Genomic DNA, 10,812 nt, shown 5'->3' with positions numbered 1-10,812 from the left:
CATCACTGTCAAACGCTCCCTAAAACACTTCAGCGAGCAGGCCTTTCTAATCGACCTGGCCCGGGTATCCTGGAAGGATATTGACCTCATCCCGTCAGTAGAGGATGCCTGGTTGCTCTTCAAAAGTGCTTTCCTCTCCATCTTAAATAAGCATGCCCCGTTCAAAAAATTTAGAACTAAGAACAGATATAGCCCTTGGTTCACCTCAGACTTGACTGCCATTGACCAGCATAAAAACATCCTGTGGCGTTCTGCATTAGCATTGAATAGCCCCCTTGATATGCAACTTTTCAGGGAAGTCATAAACCAATATACTCAGTCAGTTAGGAAAGCTAAGGCTATCTTTTTCAAACAGAAATTTGCTTCTTGTAGCACTAATTCCAAAAAGTTTTGGGACACTGTAAAGTCCATGGAGAATAAGAGCACCTCCTCCCAGCTGCCCACTGCCCTGAGGATAGGAAACACTGTCACCACCGATAAATCTACGATAATCGATCATTTCAATAAGCATTTTTCCACGGCTGGCCACGCTTTCCAACTGGCTACCCCTACCCTGGCCAACATCTCAGCACCCCCTGAAGCAACTTGCCCAAAACCCCCTGCTTCTCCTTCACCCAAATCCAGACAGCTGATGTTCTGAAAGAACTGCAAAATCTGGATCCCTTCAAATCAGCTGGGCTAGACAATCTGGACCCTCTCTTTCTAAAATTATCCGCCGGAATTGTTGCCACCCCTATTACTAGCCTATTCAACCTCTCTTTCATATCGTCTGAGATCCCCAAAGATTGGAAAGCTGCCGCGGTCATCCCCCTCTTCAAAGGGGGAAACACTGTAGACTCAAACTGTTATAGACCTATATCCATCCTGCCCTGTCATTCTAAAATCTTCGAAAGCCAAGTTAATAAAACAGATCACCAACCATTTCGAATCCCACCGTACATTCTCCACTATGCAATCTGGTTTCCGAGCTAGTCATGGGTGCACCTCAGCCACGCACAAGGTCCTAAACGATATCATAACCGCCATCAATAAAAGACAGTACTGTGCAGCCGTCTTCATCGACCTGGCCAAGGCTTCCGACTCTGTCAATCATAGCATTCTTATCGGCAGACTCAATAGCCTTGGCTTCTCAAATGACTACCTCGCCTGGTTCACCAACTACTTCTCAGATAGAGTTCAGTGTGTCAAATCGGAGCGCCTGTTGTCCGGACCTCTGGCAGTCTCTATGGGGGTGCCACAGGGTTCAGTTCTCGGGCCGACTCTTTTCTCTGTATATATATCAATGATGTCACTCTTGCTGCTGGTAATTCTCTGATCCGCATCTACGCAGACGACGTCATTCTGTATACATCTGACCCTTCTGACACTGTGTTAACAAACCTCCAAACGAGCTTCATCGCCATACAACACTTCTTCCGTGGCCTCCAACTGCTTTTAAATGCTAGTAAAACTAAGTGCATGCTCTTCAACCGATTGCTGCCCGTACCCTCCTGCCCGACTAGCATCACTACTCTGGACGGTTCGGACCTAGAATATGTGGACGACTACAAATACCTAGGTGTCTGGTTAGACTGTAAACTCTCCTCACAGACTCACATTAAGCATCTTCAATCCAAAATTAAATCTAGAATCGGCTTCCTATTTCGCAACAAAGCCTCCTTCACTCATGTCGCCAAACATACCTTAGTAAAACTGACTATCCTACCGATCCTTGACTTCAGTGATGTCATTTACAAAATAGCCCCCAACACTCTACTCAGACTACATCCAGTTTGCTATCACAGTGCCATTCGTTTTGTCACCAAAGCCCCATATACTACCCACCACTGCGACCTGTATGCTCTCATTGGCTGGCCCTCACTACATATCTGTCGCCAAACCCACTGGCTCCAGGTCATCTATCAGTCTTAGGTAAAGACCCGCCTTATCTCAGCTCACTGGTCACCATAGCAACACCCACCCGTAGTACGCGCTCCAGCAGGTATATTGCACTGGTCATCCCCAAAGCCAATACTTCCTTTGGCCGCTTTTCCTTCCAGTTCTCTGCTGCCAATGACTGGAACGAATTGCAAAAATCTCTAAAGCTGGAGTCTTATATCTCCCTCTCTAACTTTAAGCATCAGCTGTCTGAGCAGCTTACTGATCACTGTACCTGTACACAGCCAATCTGTAAATAGCACACCCGACTACCTCATCCCCATATTATTACTTAACCTCTTGCTCTTTTGGACCCCAGTATCTCTACTTGCACATCATCATCTGCACATCTATCACTCCAGTATTAATGCTGAATTCTAATTATTTTCACCTCTAGGGCCTATTTATTGCCTACCTCCCTACTCTTCTACATTTGCACACACTGTACATAGATTTTTAAATTTGTATTCTCTTTTATTGTTATTGACTGTACGTTTATGTGTAACTCTGTGTTGTTGTTTTTGACGCACTGCTTTGCTTTATCTTGGCCAGGTCGCAGTTGTAAATGAGAACTTGTTCTCAACTGGCCTACCTGGTTAAATAAAGGTCCAATAAAAAAAGTGCTGTACTTTTCCTCAGCTCAGGTTCGATTTTTTTCTCTCACCACCCTGTACAGTAGGTGGAGACAATGCACCTTTTGAGTGTAGTCTGCCAACAAACCTTGAAGAAGCAGCAGCAGCAGCTCGGGGTTGACACTTGCTCCATGTAACAGTTTGTTTTTTTGTGTCCTGTTTGTTCAGGCAGTTCTTGCGAGCTGTCCCGGTGGACTCTCTTTAGTCCCCGTAGGAGTAATGCTTGATATGGATTTGATGTGATAACGTGGTTTGGTATTGTCTAAGACCTTGTTGTTCCTTGTATGAGATATTGCTGAACCTATACTTGCCGTATTCACAGGATAACACAAGTGGACTTTATTCAAAAAGATGGGGGGGAAATGAAAACTATTGCCTTTCATTTATTTGAAAATATATACACAGAGGACAATGTTATAAGTATTTACAAAAAATGTAACCAGAAACTTGAACAATCCAGACTTATCACACACAGTTACTCCCAACAATGCCCTCAGGCCAATCTACAAATGTACAATGTACTGTTTACGTAGCTCTACGTATTGTGCACATGGTTTGCTGTGCTGGGGTATTCAACTCTTACCCTGCGAAGTCCAGAGCCTGCTGGTTTTCTGTTCTACTTGATAAGTAATTGCACCCACCTGGTGTCCCAGGTCTAAATCAGTCCCTGAATAGAAGGGAACAATGAAAGAGTGCAGTGGAACTGGCTTCGAGGTCCAGAGTTGCGTTTCAGGGTTGTAGTGTACGTCATCATATAGGACAGGGGTGTCAAACTCATTCCACGGAGGGCCTAGTGTCTGCAGGTTTTTGGTTTTTCCTTTCAATAAAGCCCTAGACAACCAGGTGTGGGGAGTTCCTAACTAATTAGTGATGTTAATTCATCAATCAAGTACAAGGGAGGAGCGAAAACCCGCAGACACTCGGCCCTCCGTGGAATGAGTTTGACACCTGTGATATAGGACAACCAGAGAGTCCACATCAGGGGTGTCAAACTCATTCCACGGAGGGCCGAGTGTCTGTGGGTTTTTGGTTTTTCCTTTCAATTAAGACCGAGACAACCAGGTGAGGGGAATTCCGTACTAATTAGTGACCTTAATTAATCAATGAAGTACAAGGGAGGAGCGAAAACCTATAGACACTGGACCTTCTGTGGAATGAGGTTGACACATGGTCAACATGTATGCTAAATTAATCAACAGCACTGAATGTTGGTATGTTTCACTAGTGATGCATTTTGCATTCCTTGTGTATTTTGTTCCCTGGATTCCATGGTGTATTGTCATTTTATAAGATGGCTATTGTTGATATTCTAGAGTGGATTTGATTGGTCTCTTTTCTCTTTCAAAGGGTCAAGGTATGTCCACTCCGGCTTCCCAGGGTGTTCTACGGCCTGTTCTGATAATGACATTCTTACTGGGCTTATCCTTCATGTACTACAAACCCCAGATCAAGTTCCTCTCATGCCCTATCAACCAGGCATCCCATGCGGGAAAGGCTCGCTGTCCTCCTTACACTCAAGTACGTAGGGCAAGGAACCAGATTGTGAACCAAACACACCATGCCCAGCCAACCATTCAGGATGAATATCATTTTGATTTGGCCACTTGATCACCCATTTGACATAGACTCTTGTGCCTACTTTAACATCAAAGGCTGTCACCTAACAGTGGATAAAACCTTTCCAGCAAGGCGCACGGTGTCATATTCCACTGTAGAGACATCCATGGAGACCTGAAGAACATGCCCCAAGAGCAACGTCCATGGTTCCAGAAATGGGTGTGGTGGAATGGAGAATCACCAGCTAACACAAACAGGATCCCTGGTGTTGACTACTTGTTCAATTTGACTGCGAGTTATCGACTGGATTCTGATATCAAGGTTCCATATGGGTCGCTTGTCGAGGTAACCAGTGAGGATAAAATCTTTGAGCTGCCCAAGAAGGACAAATTAGTCTGCTGGATAGTGAGCAACTGGAACCCAAACTACAAGAGGGTACAGGTGTTCAACGAGCTCAGTAGGCATGTCAAAGTAGAGGCCTCTGGGAGACATTTTAGTAGATACCTAGAAAACGAAGACTAAAAGACGCTGTCCAGCTGTAAATTCTACCTGGCATTTGAAAACTCCATCTACAAAGACTATGCTACAGAGAAGCTGTTCAACGCTATGAAGTTGGGAGCAGTGCCCGTTGTTCTAGGTCCATCCAGGGACAACTACGAGCAATTTATCCCAAGGGACTCTTTCATCCATGTGGATGATTTCTCCTCTACAGAGGAGCTGGCAAAGAAGCTTCTCTTTCTCGGCCAGAACGAGGAAGAATACATGAGGTACTTCACCTGGCGAAAGAACTTTAAAGTTCAACAAGGCTATTTTGGACTTGAGCACGCCTGTCGCTCATGTGATTACATTAGAAGAAATAAAGGATACAAAACTTTCCATAATCTAAATAAATGGTTTTGGGGCTAAGTGACCCATTTGTAGTGGTTGACAATGTGGCTGTGTGAAGAGTATTGTATGCTGGGCAACCAGGGGTGGAATAGTTTAGTTTCGTTCCACCTATTTGGTACCATTTGAGAAGTGTAACGGTATAAAACTGAGCATGTTTTTTCTTTTCACCACAAAACACTAGAAAATTTCCAAGAAGAGCAGAACCAGTTCACCTACTTTTACACGATGATTTGACTAATAATGTTCAAAGCTTCTTTTAAGAAAGATTTTTCATCAGGAATAGTTTTTCACCATATTCAAACGAGTGTTCAGTTCACGTAACAAGGTAGAGCTTAAAATTAGGGATAAATGAATCACTAATCACAAATGTAACTCTTCAGAAATGACTGTCAATGCAACAAAATAACTAAGGCTTTAAAATGATGGGGAAAACTTGGAGAAATGTTGGGGTTAAGAGGGTTCAAATCTCCCTAGAAATCTGAGTGCACGGAGGGACATGTCAAAATGCTACATTTTAGCACTTTAAGTCTTTATTTATATAAAAAAATCTGAATTCTCCATGTGGTCTATATTAAAGGGCACTTCATTTAATATAACAGGGTTTTAAAATGCAATACTGGTGCACAATTTCTACTTAAAATATTGAAGGGATGGACAAGACACTCTTTCTTGAAATGAAACAACCCTTTAGAATATTAGGAGCCCTAGTAGCTGTTGCACGTGCAACAGCCACTCTTTCTGGGGTGCACACAAACCATACAATACACGACAGAGAAAAGAGGGGGGAACGTGTAATATGACTTGTTACCTAATAATGTAAAATGTTACCCACATTAACATCACGTAATGTTTTTTTTTAATAAACCTTCATTTAACTAGGCAAGTCAGTTAAGAACAAATTCTTATTTACAATGACGGCCAATGAAAATAGTTGTAAGACCTTCAAGATATGTCATGTACGAAATACTGTCTGATTATTAAAAACCAAGGTCTGGAATTAGTGTGCATTGAGTATTGTAGAATGCTTGTAAAAACATATACATTTTACTGAGTTACAGTGAATATAAGGAAATCAGTCAATTTGAAAAAAGCCCCTAATCTATGGATTCATATGACTGGGAATACAGATACCTTTAAAAAAAACGGTAGGAGCGTGGATCAGAAAACTAGTCGGTGTCTGGTGTGACCACCATTTGCCTCACGCAGCACGACACATCTACTTCACATAGAGTTCATCAGGCTGTTGATTGTTGCCTGTGGATGTCGTCCCACTCCTTCAATGGCTTCGCGAAGTTGCTGGATATTGGCGAGAACTGGAACACGTCGATCCAGAGCATCTCAAACATGCTAAATGGGTGACATGTCTGAGTATGCAGGCCATGGAAGGACCGAGACATTTTCAGCTTCCAGGAATTGTGTACAGATCGTTGCAACATGATGCCATGCATTATCATGCTGAAACATGAGCTGATGGGGGCGGATGAATGGCACAACAATGGGCCTCAGGATCTCGTGCCGGTACCTCTGTGTATTAAAATTGCCATTGATAAAATGCAACCGTGTTTGTTGTCTGTAGCTTATGCCTGCCCATACCAGAACCGCACCGCCACCATGGGACACTCTGTTCACAACGTTGACATCAGCAAACTTTTTGGGATCTTTTATTTCAGCTCATAAAACACGTGACCAACACTTTACATGTAGCATTTATATTTTTGTAAACAAACAATTTAATCAATTTTAGAATAAGGCGGTAACGTTAAAAAAATGTGGAAAAATTCAAGTGGTCTGAATACTTTCAGAATGCACTGTAGATCATTGTCAAGGTCAGACCAAAGCTATAGGCTAAATAATATCTAAATCTGGCTATGAGCCTCACGCCCATGAGCTTTTTTGTTCTGTGAGAACAAATTGCAACACATCAGACCACAGACAGATACTGAATGCAGACAGATATATTCTGACAGGAAGCAGGGCCACAACCACAAGACAATGAAAACTTCACACAGGCTTCCTATAGGCTTGGCATTTGTTGTATAAAAGGCTGGCGGATTAATTATTTAATAATTCTTTGATATTGAATGTTTTATTTTGAAAAGCTTTAGTTGAAAAAGTAAAGTGTACCTGTTCATTCATTTGAAATGCAATTGAATACAGGTCCACAAATCATTTTGCTTTCAGTGATGAGTCATGATTCACTTGGCCACATCTACCTAGTTCCTTTAGCAGCATTGCTAGACTAGTCTAGCCCACAAACTTACATTGTTTCTGCTAGACTAAACCAGAAGCAGAATGTTACCAAAAAATGTGGGAAACATTTGTTGACCTACTGCTTATCGACCTACGGCTTGACTGTCCAACACACATTCCCTCAACACTCACTCATTGTCACTTGAAGAGCTTTTTTTAAGGTAGAGAAAATGATTAATTTCATTATGGTGATAGACAAATTATATTAAATATTGGGTTATCAAATGTAGTAAATTACAGTAGAGGTGTTGTTCTTGTTATGTTCAGTTTCAGTGTTGGTTTTATAACATACTTGGTGGAACTAGTTTAGAGAATAAGAGACTAACCCACTGAGCACAGACGTCAATTCAACATCTATTCCACGTTGAAACAACATCATTGAAATGACGTGGAAACAATGTTGATTTAACCAGTGTGCTCAGTGGGAATGCTCTTTTGTTACACATAATCTCACAATTACATTTTTAAAAATCCAAAGTTATTTAAAATACTTCATTCTTATCATGTAATGTTTTGTATTTTTGATCTTCTAAAATCAGGTTCTCTTAGTGGGCATAACCATGGATGAGTCAGACAAATTGAAACAGGTAAGGTCACTTGGGAATAAAAATAATAAAATACTTTTCTTCTTCTTGTTATATCAGGTTAAGATCTCGTCAAACCAGTTTTAACCATAGGGCTATGACCACGGAGTTGATGGTGTGTCTAGCTTTAGGCAGGTTCACAATCCAATGTAAAATTTGCATAGGTTGTTTTTCAAATGGAAAGTGAACTAGAAAGTTACTTCGATATGTCCACACAACTGGCATAGAAATGATATACAACTCAAAACAATGAACTTGGAATACAACAGGGGTAATAACTTACAGTACAACAAATAATAGCAGAATAACACACACTACATGAAAGGTACTGTACAAGACCAAAGAATTTAAAGTCGTATTGATGCTGGCACAAAACTGTTGATTTGTCAGGTAAAATGACCTGTTGATGGTGTTGATGCAAATCCAACAATTGAATTGCTCCCTCTTGTATTATATACAGTGTCTCTGACAGCTTTCAACGATAATAAAAAAGTATTAGAAATCATTAGAGAGAATAAACTGTGCTCCAAGTTCACTTTTTGAATGTGCAGTTAGGTCTAAATAACTATGATAAAAGTACACTCATACTTTGATAAACTTCCTGACCGCATTAGACAACCAGGTGAAGAGGAAACATAAATATCAGCCACACCTTTTTACCTAACCTGTCGTCTCTGAGAGTAGCTCGGCACAAGGCGTTTTGAGGCGTCACTCAGTCACTCACTGATCTCTACACCTGGATGGTATACGTAGACAGTGTGATACAATACTTCCTCTTCTCCTGGCATTGTGGATACCAAGGTAAGTTTGATAACTTGGCTCGGAGGAGGAACTATTCATTATAATAGAAGTAATGACAATGTTTTGACTGGTTATGTATAACTGTTACTCTAAATAAGAGCATTGTGGGTAATCATAAAAATCATACGGAATCTTGTACTTCACATTAATAAACTATTTGTTATGTTAATTTGTTATTTTATTTTAGTATTCGTTGATTAAAGATGACTTTGCCATATTATGATATAGTATAATAAGTGACCAGAGATATTTTTGTGACAAGGCTAAGGAATAGGTAGTTAATGAGGCATGAGTCCTAGTTAATGATTGGTAGGATTTTAGAACTTGATATGAGTTTTATGTGATAACATGGTTGAATAGGTTGGGCTTGTCCAAGGGATTGTTGGTTATTGTCTGAGACATATTGCTGAAAGTGCACTTGGTGTATTCACAGGGTTGCACAAGTGTACTTTGCAACTGTGTTTGTTGTCTGTAGCTTATGCCTGCCAATACCAGAACCGCACCGCCACCATGGGACACTGTTCACAACGTTGACATCAGCAAACTTTTTGGGATCTTTTATTTCAGCTCATAAAACATGTGACCAACACTTTACATGTAGCATTTATATTTTTGTAAACAAACAATTTAATCAATTTTAGAATAAGGCGGTAACGTTAAAAAAATGTGGAAAAATTCAAGGGGTCTGAATACTTTCAGAATGCACTGTAGATCATTGTCAAGGTCAGACCAAAGCTATAGGCTAAATAATATCTAAATCTGGCTATGAGCCTCACCCCCATGAGCTTTTTTGTTCTGTGAGAACAAATTGCAACACATCAGACCACAGACAGATACTGAATGCAGACAGATACATTCTGACAGGAAGCAGGGCCACAACCACAAGACAATGAAAACTTCACACAGGCTTCCTATAGGCTTGGCATTTGTTGTATAAAAGGCTGGCAGATCAATTATTTAATAATTCTTTGATATTGAATGTTTTATTTTGAAAAGCTTTAGTTGAAAAAGTAAAGTGTACCTGTTCATTCATTTGAAATGCAATTGAATACAGGTCCACAAATCATTTTGCTTTCAGTGATGAGTCATGATTCACTTGGCCACATCTACCTAGTTCCTTTAGCAGCATTGCTAGACTAGTCTAGCCCACAAACTTACATTGTTTCTGCTAGACTAAACCAGAAGCAGAATGTTACCAAAAAATGTGGGAAACATTTGTTGACCTACTGCTTATCGACCTACTGCTTATCGACCTACTGCTTGACTGTCCAACACACATTCCCTCAACACTCACTCATTGTCACTTGAAGAGCTTTTTTTAAGGTAGAGAAAATGATTAATTTCATTATGGTGATAGACAAATTATATTAAATATTGGGTTATCAAATGTAGTAAATTACAGTAGAGGTGTTGTTCTTGTTATGTTCAGTTTCAGTGTTGGTTTTATAACATACTTGGTGGAACTAGTTTAGAGAATAAGAGACTAACCCACTGAGCACAGACGTCAATTCAACATCTATTCCACGTTGAAACAACATCATTGAAATGACGTGGAAACAATGTTGATTTAACCAGTGTGCTCAGTGGGAATGCTCTTTTGTTACACATAATCTCACAATTACATTTTTAAAAATCCAAAGTTATTTAAAATACTTCATTCTTATCATGTAATGTTTTGTATTTTTGATCTTCTAAAATCAGGTTATCTTAGTGGGCATAACCATGGATGAGTCAGACAAATTGAAACAGGTAAGGTCACTTGGGAATAAAAATAATAAAATACTTTTCTTCTTCTTGTTATATCAGGTTAATATCTCGTCAAACCAGTTTTAACCATAGGGCTATGACCACGGAGTTGATGGTGTGTCTAGCTTTAGGCAGGTTCACAATCCAATGTAAAATTTGCATAGGTTGTTTTTCAAATGGAAAGTGAACTAGAAAGTTACTTCGATATGTCCACACAACTGGCATAGAAATGATATACAACTCAAAACAATGAACTTGGAATACAACAGGGGTAATAACTTACAGTACAACAAATAATAGCAGAATAACACACACTACATGAAAGGTACTGTACAAGACCAAAGAATTTAAAGTCGTATTGATGCTGGCACAAAACTGTTGATTTGTCAGGTAAAATGACCTGTTGATGGTGATGATGCAAATCCAACAATTGAATT

The 10,812-nt window shown here is 40.2% G+C and overlaps 1 pseudogene; it reads left to right on the top strand.

The window, feature by feature from the left end:
- The first annotated feature begins 4,128 nt into the window (after nucleotides 1-4,128).
- LOC120049148 lies at nucleotides 4,129-5,012 on the top strand (annotated as a pseudogene).
- The last annotated feature ends 5,800 nt before the right edge of the window (nucleotides 5,013-10,812 follow it).

The sequence above is a fragment of the Salvelinus namaycush genome, chromosome 6, assembly GCF_016432855.1.
Source record: "Salvelinus namaycush isolate Seneca chromosome 6, SaNama_1.0, whole genome shotgun sequence".
Lineage (NCBI taxonomy): Eukaryota > Metazoa > Chordata > Actinopteri > Salmoniformes > Salmonidae > Salvelinus > Salvelinus namaycush.
Note: the sequence above shows the minus strand (reverse complement) of the source record. Positions and strands in the feature narration are given on the sequence as shown.